Raw genomic sequence first — 19,942 nt, 5'->3', positions numbered from 1 at the left:
GGTTGTGGCGCAGGTGGGAGAGCAAGCCAGCTGCAATTAACTGCAATGAATCACTCTGACCAGGAGGTCATGAGTTCGAGGCCCCTCGTAGCCTATGTTTGTTTGTCTTTGTTCTATGTTAAAAAGGCATTGAATGTTTGCCTATATGTGTAATGTGATCCGCCCTGAGTCCCCTTTGGGGTGAGAAGGGCGGAATATAAATGCTGTAAATAAATAAATAAATAAATAAATAAATAAATAACCTTAGAGTTGACATAAGTCAGAAGTGATTTAAGGACACACAACAGCAGCTCTAGTTGGAATTAACCATTGGTTTTGGAATTTCAAAAAAAATTCCAACCTATTTGTGGCTCAATTTTATGGACAAAACTTAATTTTAAGCTGTGAAAGATACATATTCTTTTTGAAGGAAGGGGGGGAGGATAAAATCTAACTCTCCCTTCCCCCCTCCCCAAATAAATCTTACACTTGAGCTTCACAAATCCTTTGTATGCCATGTAATATAACACTTTGAGAGAAGAATATAATTAAAGAGAGAAGACTTAAAGGGATAAAAAGTCAGCATACTAAACCTGAGAAATCTGATTTAGTTGACCTTTCAAACAAATGAACATTTTCAAGGACTGACTCAAACTCATTTTTTTAATAATTCAGACAGCCACCTGGTAATCCTCTTAAGAAAGTACATTTTTGATCATGTATTGACTGAGAGCCAGAAGAGAGCCAGGGTAGTCCCATGTGGATAAAAAAAATTCTAAAAGTTGGATTCTTTTGAGAAATTCACTGAGTGCAAAGAAGGACATGTAAGATAGTGCTGGGGCTATTCCAAGCTAACAATGTCAGAATTCTGTACTGAGAGAAACTAAATATAGTGTTGTACAGATGTTTTGCTGATCAAACTAATATGTATAATTTCTTCTATTTTACATAATAGCAAAGATCCTACATTGGTGCCATGTAGTCTAACTCTCCATGTGTTGACTTGTGTACCAGTTGAATCAATCTATCTTCGGTTGATCAACATGTTGGGCAGCGGAATGCATACTCAGATGTGTCATCCAATACAGAATCAGGTGTATAAATACATCTACATTGTCATGCACAATGACATCACATGAACAATGGCACTATATGATCAATTCTGCTTCCCTAACCTTGAACTGAAAGCCATTGTCCAACATTGGGAAAAAAAGTCCAATCCATTCTCCTAGGTCAGTGGTTCTCTATCTGGGGTCCCCAGATGTTTTAGCTTACAACTCCCAAAAATCCCAGCCAGTTTATCAGCTGTTAGGATTTCTGGGAGTTGAAGGCCAAAAACATCTGGGGACCCCAGGTTGAGAACCACTGTCCTATGTGAAAGTTTGCATCCACAAGACACTACTAGGATTCCAGCACATCTATTTATTTATTATTTTATTAACAGTATTCTGCCCTTCTCACCCCAAAGGGGACTCAGGGCGGATCACATTATGTACATATAGGGCAAACATTCAATGCCCATAAACACATCGAACCGAGACAGAGACAACAGATAGACAGACACAGAGGCAATTTAACCTTCTCCTGAGGGGATGTTCGATTCTGGCCCCAGGGGGGAGCAGCTGCTTCATCATCCACTCTGACGGCACTTCCTCATTCCAACGTTGTAAATTAGTTAAACTTGCCTCCCCACTTTTTTATAAGTGGTACCTTATTTCCTACTTGATAGATGCAACTATCTTTCGGGTTGCTAGGTCAGCAATGAGCAGGGGCTATATTTTATTTTTAATTGACGGGTGCTCACCCCGCCACGGGCTGGCCTCGAACTCATGACCTCATGGTCAGAGTGATTTATTGCAGCAGCTGCTCACCAGCCTGCGCCACAGCCCGGCCCCAGTGTATATCTACACTATAGAATGAATGCAGTTTGATACTCCTCTAACTGCCATGGCTCAATGCTATAAAATAATGAGAGTTTTCAAAGTTTGTATCTCTTCATTTTGTTGCCTTATGTCTTTTCTTGATATTAAAACAATGATGAGATGTAGCAGAGGGGAGCATGTTTTGCACCATCTATCAGTATCCTGCTATATAGTATTTAGATCTATTTTTTAAATGCTGAAAAAATTGTTTTTAGGATGTTGGGAAAACCTGTTATTCATTTATACTGCAGCCATAAGCCAAAAAAGCTCCAATGATAGCTTTTATTTGACAGTTCTCTTCCATCAGGTTTACAATATAATAAGACAAAAACTCAAAGAAAAGGGGATGGCCATGGGGAAGGAGGTTAAGTCTTAAAACTGTTGGCTGCTTTCTTTTCCTCCAATGCCAGGGCAGTGGCAGTTGGGGTGGAGGAAGAGGTTTTTTTCCCACTTGGAAGCCACAGCAATGGGAACTGGGATGAAGGGAAAGCCTTTCATCAAATGAAAGTTGAGGTTAATGTGTTGTCAAAGGCTTTCATGGCCGGAATCACATGGCCATGTTCCAGAAGTATTCTCTCCTGACGTTTCGCCCACATCTATGACAGGCATTCTCAGAGATTGTGAGGTAACATGGCCATACAGCCCGGAAAACACACAACAACCCAAAACTGAGGTTCTTCTGGGGATTAGAAAGAAGTTGAAGGCCTGGCTATGTGCGCAAGTGTTTAATGAATGAACTCAGCGTTGACATGGATTGGATTAAGGCTCTTGCACAAGGTCTGATGGATTGGCATATATATTTTGCATTGCACTGTGTTAAATCTTTTATATATTGTATTTTACTATGTTATTTAACAATTTTAACTGTTTTATTATTTTATTGTATTATGATATACTGGTAGTGATCCTGCCAGTTGTGTAAGCCGCCCTGAGTCCCCTCGCGGAGAAGGGTGGGGTAGAAATATCGGAAATAAATAAATCAATCAATAAATCAAGAGATGTACATTTAGCAAGAAGCTACATCTCGTAGTACCACCCTCCACGTATAACCGACCTTTTACATAACACAGCATGCCCTAACATGGCATTTCATATGTTACTGGAGAATGTAGAAAGTAGCAAATCCATTTATTTTCCTATAGCCAAAAGTGATGAATCAGGTATCAACAGGAACTTCTTGTGGCTCTACAGACGACATCCTTGTCACATATCAACGTATAGGAATATCACTTGGCTGATGTCTTCAGATGCCCTATTGCTTAATGATATGGAAAGTGCTGCCTTTGAGACATAGGCTACAACTCTTAGAAGGTGACTTAAAGGGATTTGGGATCATTGCACAGTGGGCAAAGTGATCCACCACTGCAATGACAAAAAGCGAGCTACAATAGGTACGGTGGGGCTTACGGTATTCTAACTCATTAACAGGATGCCAAGCAAGATAGGGGAGAGACTTGCATCCTGTCATGATAATTACTTTATAAATATCCTTTTCACATTCTGTCTCAGAATGACATAGCACAGTCTTTCTTGTCACTTGTTCACATTTCAAATCCCCTCACAACAAGGAGTTTGGAAATAACTTGTCTCATGGAAACCTCTTTGTCTTTTCACTCACATTTACTCAGGTTAATGTACTCACATTTCTTACTCTGAATCCATTTTTAAATCTATTTATTGACTTGATATAACTTGTGAATCACCTCTCTGCCTAAAGAAAATGCTGGTTCTCCACTAAAAATGCATAAATGTGCAATTAGGAAACTACAACACAAAACAGAGACTCCATACTGATTACGGGAAACGAAGAAAAGCCACCAAATGTATAAAAGCTGGGTTTTTGATGATGGAAAAACTGAACAAGGGGGAAGTCATCTAATCCTAAATTTCAACTGGAGGAACTTCCAGTTTTGTGAGTGCCACCACTAAAAGGACCTTCCTGCATGCCTGTTGCTATCCTAAACATGTCTCAAGCAATACTTTATAAAGATCAACACTATATCCAATTCCTCTTTTTTCTCTGTGATGTCATCATATGTTGGGGCTGTGGCGCAGGCTGTTGAGCAGCTGCAATAAATCACTCTGACCATGAGGTCATGAGTTCGAGGCCAGCCCGTGGCGGGGTGAGCACCCGTCAATTAGAAATAAAAAATAGCCCCTGCTCGTTGCTGACCTAGCAACCCGAAAGATAGTTGCATTTATCAAGTAGGAAATAAGGTACCACTTATAAAAGTGGGGAGGCAAGTTTAACTAATTTACGACCTGGAATGAGGAAGTGCCGTCAGAGTGGATGATGAAGCAGCTGCTCCCCCTGTGGCCAGAATCGAACATCCCCTCAGGAGAAGGTTAAATTGCCTCTGCGTCTGTCTGTCTCGGTCTCTGTTTGATGTGTTGATGGGCATTGAATGTTTGCCCTATGTGTGTATAATGTGATCCTCCCTGAGTCCCCTTCGGGGTGAGAAGGGCGGAATATAAATACTGTAAATAAATAAATAAATAAATTTTCCTTATCTCCTCTTCTCTGCATTTAGCTACATAATAGTGCCAGCCTCTGTATGTCATGGACTAAACATGGGCTGATACAATAGCCACCACAATGCAAAGTAAGGATTTCCATTAAGGACAAAATGCAGGTAACCTGGCACTCTCCAGATCTTCTAGGCTACAAGTCCCATCAAATCCAACCACCTCATCAGACAGGTGGTTTTCCTTGTCTTAGTGTGCTGCTGACACACTGCCAGGACAGAGTCCACTGGAACCCATTAAATGACACAGGAATATTTCAGGCAGAGCTCTGTTATCCCTGGCTTCATTGGAGAATCTGGGGACTGTTATGATAATCTCTGAGCGGTTAGACTCAATTTAACCCTCTCTGGGGGAGATTCCACCAAAATCAGCTGAGTAGCAAAAGCAAAGCAAATGCAACAGTTACTTACACTGGCGAGCAAGAGAAGCCTTTAGGATTGCAATGGACTGCAGAGTCTCAATAAAAGTTCAAATAGTATTTATTCAGGTAAAAACTCCATTGTAGATAGAAAGGCTTGGGAGCTGTCTAGACTACTATAGACTGGTTTCTAAGGAAAAATAAGAAAGGAAAAATAACAAACATCTACATAGTTACATCTTGCCAGGAGAGATGGCAGGATGCTTCTTGTTAGCTTGAAGAACAAAGGGAGAAGAGAGAACCAAAATGGTTCCGACCTCATGGTCCAGTTTATTGGGGCCATAAAAGACATTCTGACCAATGAGAAGTTAGTGTCCCTAAAGATTCACATTTCTACTAACTTCAAAGTAAGCGATGTGACGTAAACAGGATAGAGTGAAACACAGTAAAGCCTGTTTAGGCATGGAAACAGGGAAAGGATTCCCTCAATCTAACTCTATCATCTATCTAACTACATTTAGACTTGAGTAGTCCAGGATGATTTCCCAACAGGGACAACATTGAAATGTTGTGTGACAGCAGCCAACAACCCACAATGGCAAGAGGACAAAGCTGGCTACTTTCCCCCCGCAGTCCCCTGGCTTCTGGACCTCCATGTGATGAGGTCCCAAGATATATCATATGACCAATAGACTGGAAACAACAATTTACAGTAGTAAATGAAGAGAAACATTGGGGATGTTGAAAGATGTTTTGCCTGAGGGGCAAAATGAACCAATTTCTCATCCCACACAAAACTGCTAGTTGAATACTGGCAATGCAATAGTATTTTCCAAAACAACTGAAGGGAAATCTGTGAGGATAAGTCAAGGTCTGCTGCTGTTTTCTCCTCAGGAATGTCGCTCCATTCTACCTAATGTAAGGCCTGGTTATGAACATTATGTTTTCTGTCCTGCCTCTGATCCCCGGGGCCTCAGCTATCATCTGCCAGGCTCACTGATTAAGCAGATTATTAAATGCAAAACAAACAGGTAATATTTCCTTTTCTGCCATGGAATCATTGCATCACCTTTAAATCTGCATGTGAAATGTATTCCTGGCCAGCACATATCTTGTTAGCAATTTCCAACACAGTGGGAGGGAGGCAATTAACGGGAGCCCTCTAAGCCAGTGAAGCTGACGAGCTGTTGGCTAAAGTCGAGCAGAGGGTCCACCAAGGAGAACTTCTCCCTCCCTCCCATCATCTCCTCCCTCCTTCCCACTGCCTCTTCACATTGCTGCCAACATGAAAGTTTTGCCATCAATGCAAATCTGATCTTCGTACATCAGACAAGTAGAAAATTGGCCGTTCTGCTTTGTGCCACCATGGAACGAGAGAGAACAGGCTGCTGGGCAAGTTGTATTGTTTATTACCAGAGAAGTGCTAAAAATTCTCACACCTAATTAATCAAGGCTGCTCTGTAATCACTTTTCCACATGTGGCATTGGAAAAATGTAGGCTTTGCTACAGCTTGTAAGGGGGGGATGTCCATGTGTATGTTTCCGCCTTCTTCTTCATTTGCATTTTTTTGAGGATGCACTTTTAATGAGCTTCTGTTTCCAGCCTGACATTTGAAAATTTAATCTGGAGGAGGTCCTCAATGGCTGGTGAGCACCTTTTCGGATGGCATTATGCATCAGCGCTGCTGTTTCTCAGGCCTCGCTTAACAAAGGAGGGTCAGCACCTCATTCAAATCAGCGGATATTAATGAGTTGGCAATGACAATGCAATTCCTATAGAACACAGCTCCGTGGATGCCGTCCAGGGGTGGGGTGACGAGCAGGAGGCGAGTGGAGCTAATGATGATTAATGCGGTGGTGTTGAAGGGCTTCGGATAAAGAAAATAATCTGCCACTTCTTTCACAAAGTGTCATCCAGAGGTCTAATTGGACAAAAGAATGGGCCATTGTCTTTGGATCAGATGTCTCTGTTGCTACTTTCACCACAGGGCTTCCAAGACAGTGAAGAGAAGCAAGGGGACAGGAATACAGAAAAAGAGAAGATTCTGCAGGGCAACGAGATAGAGAGATCAGCAAAAGGAAAACTGCCATTAGGAATGCAGATCTTTCGTCTTCTGATGATGGGGAAAAAAACAAGGAGCAGTAAATAATACAAAAGGCACATTAATGAAAAGAATTATGGTCCATTCAGCTGATGAACATTTCACACAGGAGTAAGTCCACACCTTGCACCTTTTCTATGTGCCTCTAGCAGGCATGGGCAATGTATGGATCGTGAGCTACCGTGTTTCCCCGAAAATAAGACAGTGTCTTATATTATTTTTTACTCCCAAAGATGCGCTAGGTCTTATTTTCAGGGGATGTCTTATTTTTCCATGAAGAAGAATTCACATTTATTGTCGAACAAAAAAAATGAACATTTATTCTATACTGTACAGTAGTTGTCATCACAAACCAACATAACCAAACCAGACAAACTGTGACTTCTGTCAAGAATTTCTTGCTACTACCATTATTTCCACATACAACTGGTATGTACATTTACCAATCCTGCATGCTATGGTGTTTTGTTTGGTGGGCACCGGGCATGCTTCCAAACAAAATCTTTGCTAGGTCTTACTTTCGGAGGAGGCCTTATATTTAGCAATTCAGCAAAACCTCTACTAGGTCTTATTTTCTGGGGATGTCTTATTTTAGGGGAAACAGGGTACGTGTACTCACCTGTTCTTTATTGCAGCCCTCCAAGTACTCCAGTGATGACAGAGTGCACTGCCAAAGTTTGGAAAAATGATAGCAGCAAGTAAAGTGTCATTTGTTTTCAAGAACAAAGCAGACAGAGGGCACGGACCTTATTATAAAGCAAAATTACACTCTAGGTATGGTCTTGCTTTAAAATCAGGTGCAAACTCCCATTTTTCTTACAAGAAGACTGTGATGGTAATTTTAGAGCAAAATGTAGATTTGATCATTTAGTAGCCCAGCAATGGCCAAGTCTGGCTTTGATCCCATTCAGTGGTTGTGTACCATAAGTTCCTACCACTGTAGCTATGCCTCAGTTATTCAGTCGGTCCTCCACATTTGTAGGTGTAATTTTTGCAGATTTGTTTACTCACAGGTTTGACAAAAATGGTATCTCTAGGTCCTCCTAGAACAGTGGTTCTCAACCTGTAGGTTCCCAGGTGTTTTGGCCTACAACTCCCAGAAATCCCAGTCAGGTTACTAGCTGTTAGGATTTCTGGGAGTTGAAGACCAAAACATCTGGAGATCCACAGTTTGAGAACCACTGTCCTGGAAGTTGACTATACAGTTGTTTTGGAAGACCTAGAGAATCCTGGAGATCGGTGTTTATTTTATCTACTTTATTTATGAATATGGAGGGCGATCTATACTATTCTGGAATTATACTGGATGCCACCATAGTTCTACTGCAAGAGTAAATACAGCCCCAGTGAAACGGCCTAATTGCTCCAAATGTCAACTCTCATCATCCCTCATCATTGGTCATGATGACTGGAACTGATAGGAGTTGTATTTTAAGCCTCAGGAAGGCTCATCAGCTGCTTAAGAATCTTGTGCAACCTATGTGAACTGAGTTGCAAATGAGTTCAAACAAGAGGTGCAAACAATATGGTAGCCTGTAGCTTCATATTTTCAATGGAAGGCATGATAAGCAATCACTCAGCAAGATACCCATAGGAACTCATGATCAAGACTTATGGTCTTCTTATCCTCTTTTCTGTTGTGGCCTGCTCTCATTTTTGTTGTTAGTCTGTATAGAGCTATTAGAGTACTTGCTACTTTGCAGATAACAAGTCCCTGTTCCCAGGAGCATACGGCCTAAGAGGTGAGAAAACAATAGAGGAAGGAGAAAGTGGTGGATGGAAAGGCAAACAAGAAAGCAATGTGTCCTTCATTTAGTTGTATGTAGCAGGGCTTAATAGTAGTAGAGCCAGGAAGTTAGAAAAAATATTCCATTTCATCATCAGCTTCTCATTTGGACCCAGTAAGGCAAAACACTTGTAATTAGGAAAAGGTTTTGTGTTCCTGGCTCAAGCTCACTTGTGATGTGTGCATCCACATTGTGAAAAGTTTCATTAGGATTGAACTCAGCCCAGTATGAGGAAGTCCAGTGTGCCTTCCCATTGGAAGCCTTTTGTTGACATATGTGGCTTCTTATGTTGAATGTGGCACAGTGTGTTAAAGCGCTGAGCTGCTGAACTTGGGCCCGGGCTGTGGCGCAGGCTGGAGAGAAGGTGCACTGAATCACTGCAATGAATCACTCTGACCAGGAGGTCATGAGTTCGAGGCCCGCTCGGAGCCTATGTTAGTCTTGTCTTTGTTCTATGTTAAAAGGCATTGAATGTTTGCCTATATGTGTAATGTGATCCGCCCTGAGTCCCCTTCGGGGTGAGAAGGGCAGAATATAAATGCTGTAAATAAATAAATAAATAAACTTGCAGACCAAAAGGTCCCAGGTTCAAATCCCGGAGCGGAATGAGCGCCCGCTGTTAGCTCCAGCTCCTGCCAACCTAGCAGTTTGAAAACATGCCAATGTGAGTAGATCAATAGGTACCGCTCCGGTGGGAAGGTAACGGCGCTCCATGCAGTCATGCTGGCCACATGACCTTGGAGGTGTCTATGGACAACGCCAGCTCTTCGGCTTAGAAATGGAGATGAGCACCAGCCCCCAGAGTCGGTCCCAACTGGACTTAACGTCAGGGGAAACCTTTACCTTTACCTAAGTTGAATATACTGAGGGGTTGAAACACTGTGTCTATCTCCTTTAGAAAAGGGGGGAAAGACCTTAGCAACTGACAGAAGGTGTTGTTTTGACTATTGATGGATCATAAAGCTCTAGTGGGCTCAAAAGGGTTGGACAATTTTCCAAAGTGATGTAACTGCAAGCAGTTAACCTCATAATGTAGCGTCATCCTATCCAGCCAGTCACTGTGGATTGTTTCTGTCTACCATTAAACATCCAGGTGTTTTGGACTTCAACTCTCATAATGCCTAACGGTCAGTACGCTGACTGGGATTTCTGAGAGTTGAAATCCAAATCTACTAGAGGGCAGAAGTTTGCCCATGCCTGCTTTAAACAGCCAGGGAATAATAATAATAATAATAATAATAATAATAATAATAATAATAATAATAATAATAATTTTATTCTTATATCCTGCCCCATCTCACCAAAGGGACTTGGGGCGGCTTACATGGGGCCAAGCCCAGTCAACAACAATAAAATAACACCATAAAACAGATTAAAAACAATGAAAACCAGTCATAAAAATTCACATATAAGGACAAAAGATAAAATCTAGATAAAATCAGGAGAAACCTGTCCAAAGTGCTAATTATGTTGAAATCATCGGGAGGGGGTGGATTGTCCAAATTGTCGTCACCTTCAAGGTGCTGGAAGAGGCATACAAGAAGAAGCGGTATGTACCTCCCCACACCCCTGAACAAGGAAAAATGCTACTCCTTCTTACCTTGTTGTGCAACAGCAGCCAAGTTGTGCACTTGAGACCTAAAGCACCATTGTGACATAGCCAGGTCAAAGGTGTTGCAGAAGAAGATACTGGATATCTCTTTCTTTTGCAATGTCCCTGAAGGGTCTTATGCAAATATAACCACCAATTATGCCAGTATAAGTTCTCAGGGATCCTGCCCATTAGCATTAAAAATATGTTATACCTGAGCTGAGTTTGTCCTTCCTACACTTTCCCAACCCGCTCCTTGTTCCTCTTGTCAATGAAAGAAGGCAGCCTGGAAAACACAACAACTTATCACTGATTTTGCAGTCAAGCAAATCAAACAAACGCACCGGCCAGCATATTTCTCTCCATCACTAATAATATTTTTTTTAAAAAAAGAGATCCTGATAAAGTGTGCCATTGGGTATTGCTCATGCCTCCAAGGGATTTGCAACAACAAGGCATGCTGTGTGTTCGACGATTTCATACCCTCTGGCTAGCCTCCCGTTCCACGCTCCTCTGTGTCGCCCTGCATGTAATATTAATTGATTAATATTTGTTTAGAACATTCTTGCCACTTTGCTGTTTGATTCTGGCTGCAGTGTTCTGAGTCTCTCTGCTGGAGGAAGAAACAAATGGAAAAGAAAATGAAAGGCAGGGGGAGGAAAACACCTCCGGTTGCTAAGGAGAGAAAGAATTCTTGTACCACGGGGCCTGTTGGTGAGCAAAGACGAGGCACAATATGCAGTACTTGTCTTACTAAGCGGTGCTCATCAACATCCCCAGACCTAAGGAGATCTTGCTGATAACCCCAGGAGCAAACTCAATCAAAAGAGGAGAAAAGAGCCCGCTTACTGTAACATTTCAAAATGGCATCAGTAGTATAATGAGGTTTCTGACCACCAGCTCCTGAAAAAAGTGAAATTACTAAAACAGCCTTGTTGGATCACAACAAAATCATCTAGTACAGTGTCATGGGACCGATTCCAAGAGCTGAGTTTGCAAGCTCTTGAATCGGAGCCATAACATATTACACTCCTCTACAGCTCCAACGGAAAACCTGGCAACGAAGCCTGGGAAATTCAAGAGAGAAGACCAAAACAATTTTAATGAGTAGCTTGTTTTGTAGTGATGGTATTGACATGTGGTGTAGGGCTGTGGTGATGGTATTTACGTGTGGTGTGACGTTGAAACAAAGGTAATAAAGAAGATTGCATGTAAACATTATGCCATTCTCGACTTTGCATAAGTCGAGTGTTCTTCAATAAAGATCCTGTTTGATAGCAGCTACCTTTGGTCTGTGTTCATGCCGGTCGTTTGAAGTAAGCGTGACAGTACAGAATTTGCTTAAGAGAAAGAGCCAATGCTGGGGGTTCACTGTAGGAAAGGTAGCTGATGGATGTTAGCTATTTTTTCCCCATAACATTAGGGTTCAGAACAGAGCTGGCCCTAGGTATTTTTCAAGTGTAGGCGAACAGAATTTTGCCCCCCCCCCAAAAAAAACCAATCAATGAAAAATAAAAGCGTTGGATAAGCGAAAATGTTGGATAATAAGGAGGGATTAAGGGAAAGCCTATTAAACATCAAATTACATTAAGATTTTACAAACTAAGCACCAAAACATCATGTTTTACAACAAATCAACAGAAAAAGCAGTCTCGACTGCGCCCCCGTATCTTTTGCGCCACAGGCGACTGCCTAATTCGCCTCATTGTTGGACCACATCTGGTTCAGAATATAACTGGTTATATTGAGATGGAGAAATCTCCATTCCAGGGAGTCACTCCATCCTTCTGGGACATCCAATTCAACTCTTGATACTCCCCTATACTTTTCCTGAGGTGGTTTCCCAGATTTCTTTTGTTAGTGTCAACTAAGGACTTTGTCCTACACAACCTTCTCTCCATTTCTCTGTGATGTCATAACTAAGTCCCACAGAGGCTGTCACCTGATACAAAACCACTTCTGGTGGTTGTCTGTGGAACTCCACTGAGGCAGAGCTGGGATTCGGAGGGAAGACTGTGTTTTCCCAATGAGAGAAAAAGGATAGAAGCTGGACAGAAGTGGGGAAAAGAGGACACAGAACGTGCAATGGCAACTGACCATTGCCATCACAGAAGTTGGAAAGACATAAGACTTTGACAGTAGGGAAAGAAGAAGATGGTTCCCTCTGCTTTTCCACACTCCCACCCCCCTCGTGTGAAGAGGTTCTAATAGACAATCGAATCAATAAAATTTACCTGCATGCATACACACACACATATGTGTGTGTACACACACATGAATGAAACACTGTATTTCTCTTGCAATATTGAGATCCACAGGCTCTTTTAGTGAGTGGAAGGCAGAAAGCCTTCTCAATGGCTGCACCCACCCAGCTTGACTTTCTACATGCCTACTTTTGTTCAAGTAAGCATTTATTTATATTTTATGTAATATACACCATACGCCAGTCACAAAGACTTGCAGGAAAGCTTACAAATTGCATTCCTGGGGATTACATTCCCAGACTTTCTGAAGCATATTTAACAAATTGTTTCCAGCAGAAGCATAGCATAGAGTCATGTTGGAGGATTTAGGAAATGCCTAGAGTGGACATATTTTTGTCAGGCTGGTTCTGTTGATTCCATGGTGAGGATCCTTGCTGTGCTGCTTTCTGGCTGAAGACAAAAAGCAGCTTCTTCAATCAGAAAGAGTCCATTTGATGCACAGAATCTGATCCATCTCCAAGAAATCCATAGCCTGTCCTTCTTCCCAGGCAGTCTGCAGGTTGCTCTCGTCTGTACTCATCCAGTCTGCTAGTCCTGGATTAATGCTTCTAATCTCTGCATCATTCCCAGAGAAATCATTTCATCGTTCAGTGTGCATAAATGTAGTCAAGGATTTTCAGTGCACAGATGCTTTTGCTAGAGATATTGGCAATTGCACATCTGAGCATTCGTTGACTTGTGGGGAATTCCTTGCTCTTTCCACCCACACACACATGAGAAAGAAGGAGGGAGAGGGAAAGATCTTGCCTCCCCACCCTGCCACCTGTATAAACTAAACTCATTGTAATTAAGACATGAAATTATAAACAAAGCTGCATCAACAAACAAAGGCTTCAAGGAAGCTAATGCTGCTTGACTCTTATCTGCCACTTAATTTACAGAATGAGCTCATGAGACGTGCACAGGAAAGAGGAAAGCTAGAAGAGATGAGCGAGTGAATTATTAGCTTGCACTGGTGTTACAACACTACCTAATACATTTTCCAGTAGAGAATCTTTAGCTCCAACATTTAGCTGAAAAAGTCCTCAGTTACATAAAGGTTTTCAAAAAAAATTCTCCCAGTATGGAGAAACTGTTAAAATTAACTATTCATTCCTTCAAAAAAAAAACTTAGGATTTATCTACACTGGAGAATGAATGCAGCTTGACAGCCCTTTAACTGCCATGAAAAAATGCTATGGAATCCTGGGAGTTTCAGTTTCACAAGATCTTTAGCCTTTTCTGCCAAAGAGTGCTAGTGTTTCACCAAAACATTCCCATAGCATTGAGGCATGGTGATTAAATTGGTGCCAAACTGCATTCCTTCTACAATGTAGATGCACACTTAAGACTTCATCAGATGGGCTTCTGGCTCTTTTTCCATGAGCTTCAGAGACGGAACCCCATGAAGGCCATCACATGACATAAGGGCACTTTCGGTGGGATTCTGAGTGGCTCTGTTTCTGCAGATCATGGAAATAGAGTCACAAGTCTGTCTTCAAACCAATGAAAGTGGATAAAAGATAGGGAAAGGAAATGATATAGCTGGCCATCCTAGAAGACTGTGTTGCACCTCAGAATAGTTCACCTTGCTAAAGACACTCAGTCTGACACAGGAAAAGTCTTTTGTAATTTTATTGAGCAAAAGCAAATATATAAATCAAAGCAGGCAGTTGAAAGGTTTTTCAAAGTTTCAGTAAAAGAGTCAATAGGAATCCAGTTAGTTCATAAGCCATAAAAATCCATTAGTCCATAAACCATAGCAATCTAATAATCCATAAATCAAGGCAGTAGACAGTAGATCCCAAAAACAAAGGCCCAAATGTACAAAGATCCAGGAAACTTCTCTTAGGCATGAAGCAAGAACATCCACACAGATGAAGTGAGGATTTGCTTTGACGAAGAGCTATCTGCAAACACACACTTTTAAAAGGACCTCAGAAAGGCATTTCTTTTCCCAGAAGAGGCCTCTCTCGTCTCTTCCTTCCCCGCCAGCCTCACACTCCTACGGGGCTGAAATCCTTTCCATAACAACTGGTCAGCCCTAGATAATTCAAGGTCTCCATTATCTTGCACCTGGACCGGGATTTGAGACATTTCTTGCTCATTAATTCCCATGGGAATGTCATCCTGGCTGTTATCTATGGCTTCTGGGTCAACAGTTCATTCTGCTCAAACTGCAATTCTCGAGCCTCTGAATCAGCCTGCATTCCCATGCCATCTTCCTGCAGCCCATCTTCTGACTCAACTGGCTCTTGTATCTGAAACCCAGAATCCCCTTCTTCATCCTCACTCTGGCTATACTGTGGCTGAGTCACAACAGACTGGAAAATACAATAAGATATGCGTCTGATGAAATCCTTAGTAAAAAAAAAAATACATCCCTGTCTCTTCCCCAAATGAAAGGAACTTGAACATGCAAACCATGGATGAACACATTTCTCCAGACAAGCTTCTGTGTCTTGGCTGCTGATCCTCCACCCCATCAATAAGCTGCCCTTTGCCATGGCTCGGTCCACCCCTCCAACTGCTTATAGAGTGTCAGGCATCCTGTCAAGGGAAGTAGGGAGAGTCCTCATTAAGCTAATGGAGTGTTAATTTGTTTTCAGGCGAGAGGGAGGAACGGGCAGCACTGCCTCATTTGCTGCATGGAAGAGGGTCATTAAAAAGAAGGGTGGCAGGCCCAAGAAGATGGAGTGGGCAGCTGGGTCTGCCAGCTGCTTGAGGGATGGGCCAGAGGGAGGTCCGAGGCATTTCAGAACAGTGTTGGTATAGGGAGCTGCTGTACAAATCAGCCTCTTGCAGGAAGCATTAGCCAGAGGGAGGCTTCTAAAACCGTCATCAGAATTGCTTCACAGATCTATCAAGCAAATGATCCAAACCTGAGCACTGTGTTTGCTTTTGCTGAAGGTATCCATTTCTTACCTTCAAAAAGATTCAACAGGTTACATTTTTGTAAAAGATGTTTTAGTATGACCCCAATATCCATGGGGATAAATGCTCAGAATTACTGTGGAAAAACAAACCTGTTGATAATTGCAGATCATATTTAACTGAATTATTTTCAGTGGAAGCATGCCATAAAATCATGCTGGAGGCCCTGGACAATGCATGGAGAGAATTTTTTTTGGACATGGGTATCAGGGTGAAATTGTTCACTCAATCTCCCTTCATGCAGGCTGAGAAAGTCAGTCTTTCCTTTTTTCATTAATGTGAGCAAGAACAAAGAATTTCAACAATGTGTGCTCCTCTGCACAGAATACTACTCTTTGCACAGTTTTCGACAACTAAAATCTGCTTTTGTTTTTTTCTTTTTAAAAATTTACAAAAGTGCACATTATTTTTGGTAAGACAAAAAACCTGATATGTTTTAATGAAGATAAATGTTATGGAAAAAGTTTGAGTTTACAGAGAATATTTTGTTAAAGAAAAAGACAAGAATTTTATGGTTGTCTCCCAGCTCATGGATTTCTTGATGAAATGGATTCTCATGGTTTAATCTTCTGGATTCTTTGGATTTGTAATTTCGTGAGATACCAAGACTCTTTGGCAAAGAAGGCTAAAAACCATGTAAAAAAACAACAACACCCATGATGCCATAGTATGGATGACACTATAGGTTATTGGACGCTGTTCTGAGTTCAAATTGTTGTTTTATATACTAGTGATTTTATTTTGAAATGTACTGTGTGTTCATTTTATGCATTGTTTTAGGCACCTTGTGCCATATGTAAGCCGCTCCGAGTCCCTATGGGAAGATGGAGGCAGGGTACAAAAATAAAGTTGTATTATTATTATTATTATTATTATTATTATTATTATTATTATTATTATTACACAGCAAACAAGATAGATATGCTGGATTTCATATCACAAAATCACAAGTCGAATACTTCCCAAGTGTCTAGGACTGTGTGATGTATTTTCGGATGATGCGCGCAGATCCCAGCATGGTGGCCTTTTGCAGTTGGCATATCGTAATTTTGTCAATGTCTATTGTTTCCAAATGCCGGCTGAGATCTTTTGGCACGGCACCCAGTGTGCCCATCACCACCGGGACCACCTGCACTGGTTTCTGCCAGAGTCTTTGAAGTTCAATCTTGAGGTCCTGATAGCGGCTGAGTTTTTCCTGTTGTTTTTCGTCAATGCGACTGTCACCTGGGATGGAGACATCAATGATCCAAACGTTTTTCTTTTCCACAACTGTGATGTCTGGTGTGTTGTGTTCCAGAACTTTGTCAGTCTGGATTCGGAAGTCCCACAGTATCTTTGTGTGCTTATTTTCCAATAAATAAGTTTGTGATCCCACCCGTTCTTTACTGCTGGGAGGTGGTACTTGAGGCATAAGTTCCAATGAATCATTTGGGCCACATAGTTGTGCAGATGCACACCTGGCTATGGGCAAAAGTGACTTGACTCACCCTGCATACTTTGCTTACTTTAAATAGCCTTGGGGAGCTCTTTAGATCAGGAGTGAAGAGGGCCTATTGACTCCAGATGCTATTAGCCATAGGTCCCACCATCTTGGCTAAGACTAATAGAGATGGCAGTCCAAGGGTATCTGGAGGGCTACATATTAATGACCATACTTCACCTACTTCAGTAATGTTAGGAGGACACTCTTACTTTGTTTTAGCATACACACACCATTCATGGTGATGAATGGAGCATTGGGTGCCTGCTCAAAAACATAACCTCAAGGCTCACCCACTTATGGATTTTGTAATCTGCCATTTTGTCATTAAACATCTTGAAAAATTGGCATTTCCCCCCATTTCTCTCTACCTGTTTTTGCAAAAGAGGAGGAGGAGGAAGAAAGGGGAAAGGAAGAGGAAAAGGAAAAAAGAGAAGAAGAAAACAAGTTGGCCAGCAAGGTTGAAAGCCTATGTACTTTTCTTTTTTAAAATTACAAGCTGAACAACTTTTCTCTCATCTTCAGTGAGATGAAAAATAAGGACCCCCTGCAATTCCTTTTCCTCTTTTCCTTCCCTGCATTTTTTTTTCAAAATCTCTTCTCCAAGCAGAATCATGTTTGAAGGATTAGCTGTCAAAGGAATGGTTCAATACCACATTATTAGTTTCTATTTTTGATGAGAGCTCCCCTACCTCCTTTTTCCTCTTCAAGCAAAAAAAGAATGAAAGAAAGCAGGAGAAAAAAAACCCCATCACTTTAAAGTCCTTCTCTGGGGTGAACGTGCATTGTGTGAAAAAAACTTTTTTTTAAGCCAAAGTATTTAAATGCTTTCAGACTAGCTCCGTGCTTCGCATTCCCCTAAAGATTCCAGCATAGCAAATAACGTACTTCTCGTGCCTTTCTTTCGAAAAGATTTGATCTTCTATATTTCTGGATCTTAAATGTTTCACTTTCACAGGCACATATACCTAATTCCAGTTTGGGAGCGACACCTGATGCCTCTGTTTTAAAAAGAGTTATGGTACATCGTAAACCAGTTTTAATAGTGACTTCTACAAATCTAGCAGTAAAAGACCCGTGTTTCTTCATCTTCATGTGTTTTACTACTAGAACTAGGATTTGCCCTTTTTGTCTTTATTTTTTGCATTCTACTTTTACATCCCCAGTAATAGCTTGGAGAAAACAGAGAAACTCTAAGGCCTTCTGCTCATTGGACTAACTATTGTCTGAGGGGTTATCAACAGCAGGAGGTGAATTTATGGGCAGTGCTGATATCTTCAATCCTAAATGTCATTTCCATCTGTTGTACATCAACAGAAAAGAGTGTTAAAATGACAGAAAACAAGGTTTGATATTTCATTGTTGACATACCTATAGAAGTGGCTGAAAAGTTTTGTTCAGTGCAGGACAGTTGTATTCCATTCAAAAGGGAGTAACCCATATGTTGCAATCTGCATATGTTGGTGTTTGTACATCAATGTGTATCAAGATGTATTTTATATTAACTATTGATGCATATCTTTCTGGTTGTGCAGTGTCAGCATCCTCTAACAAGGGTGTATTGTGGATCTGAAGCTTAACTCCAGGAGTGTAATGGAGGTGCCTTCAAGTTGTTTCCAATTTGTGGCCACTTTAAAGTGAATCTTAGCAGTTTCTTAGCAAGACTGATTCAGAAGGGTTGTCCTTGTCTTCCTCAGAGGCCAAAATGTTATGATTTGTCCAGTCACCCAATGGGTTTCCATCCTCAAATGGAGATTCAAACTCTGGTCTCCTTAAAACCACATACACAGCAACAATAAAATTTTACACCATTTTATATCAGTAACTGGATTCCGTCCAAGAGTCAGGGTTGTCTTGATGTCTAAGCATTAGGCTTGCTCAAATAATTCGTTTTCCCCGTTTACCGTTATTGATTCGTTATTTTCGATTGTTTTGAAGCAATATCGAACCTTGGTTGTCCACACGTCTGGATATCGCGGTTTCGAATCGCGAGAGGCCGTTTTTTCTAATTTCTTCGTTTTTTTGTTAAGAAAAAAAAGCTTTTGCAAAGCACCCAAACTCCTTTCCTTTTGCCCCTCAGCCAATGGGAGGCTCAGCCAATGGGAGGGGGCGAGGGGGAAGGAGGCCGAGGAGGAGGAGGAAGACGGAGGGGGGAAATGGCCGCCGCCGCCGCCGCCTCGCCTCAGCTCAGTGCATTAATTAATTGGGCCTTAATGAGCCCCCTTCCAAGCCAAACCCACCAGAGAAACACCCTCAATGCAAACCTTGCAACGTCCTTCTCTCCTTCTTGGACACAAAGGCAAAGGGAGGAGGCACTTCGGGTTCCCAAGCGACCTGAAAAGAGCCATAGAGAAAGGGAGAGCCAGTGCGCATGCTCCACCCTCCAAGGCACACAAGGGGGGAGTTCGCATGGGAGCCGGAAGTGTTGGGGCCTCCGTCCCTCCCTTGCTTTTCCTCTTTGGTCTCCCTATCTTGAACACAGAACACGCATGAAAAAAAACACACCATAATTTCACAATATATAGTTTAAATAACAAAAGGAAGAGGAAGGAAGAGGCCCGGGATGCGAGGGGGTGTGGGCCAGGCCCATCCTCGGCTGCTCCCAGGGGCCCAGATTCGCACCCTCCCTCCCCCCAATACAGGTCTCCAGTCCATACCACGCTACATGAACTTGAATGGATACTGTGGTTGTGTTGTCGAAAGCTTTCATGGCCGGGATCACACTGTTGTGGTATGTATTCCAGGCTCTATGGCCATGTGCCAGAAGCATTCTCTCCTGACGTTTCACCCACATCTGTGGCAGACATAGAGGTTTTGACGTCTGTGCGAAGCTAGGCAAGTGGGGTTTATATATCTGTGGAAGGTCCAGGGTGGGAGAAAGAACTCTTGTCTGTGGGAGGCAAGTGTGAATGTTGCAATTGGTCACCTTGATTAGCATTGAATAGCCTTGCAGCTTCAAAGCCTGGCTGCTTCCTACCTGGGGGAATCCTTTGTTGGGAGGTATTAGCTGGCCCTGATTG

General features: G+C 41.9%; 1 long non-coding RNA gene across 1 annotated transcript; it reads right to left on the bottom strand.

Annotated features, from left to right (window-relative positions):
* Positions 1 to 6,171: 6,171 nt before the first annotated feature.
* On the bottom strand, positions 6,172 to 10,591 carry LOC134293400 (uncharacterized). Its single transcript, XR_010000364.1, has 2 exons — positions 10,188 to 10,591; positions 6,172 to 6,830 (listed from the first exon to the last, which is right to left on the bottom strand). It is a non-coding gene; the product is annotated as an uncharacterized LOC134293400 (long non-coding RNA).
* Between the last annotated feature and the right edge of the window lie 9,351 nt (positions 10,592 to 19,942).

This window comes from Anolis carolinensis, unplaced genomic scaffold (assembly GCF_035594765.1).
Source record: "Anolis carolinensis isolate JA03-04 unplaced genomic scaffold, rAnoCar3.1.pri scaffold_8, whole genome shotgun sequence".
Classification (NCBI taxonomy): domain Eukaryota; kingdom Metazoa; phylum Chordata; class Lepidosauria; order Squamata; family Dactyloidae; genus Anolis; species Anolis carolinensis.
Note: the sequence above shows the minus strand (reverse complement) of the source record. Positions and strands in the feature narration are given on the sequence as shown.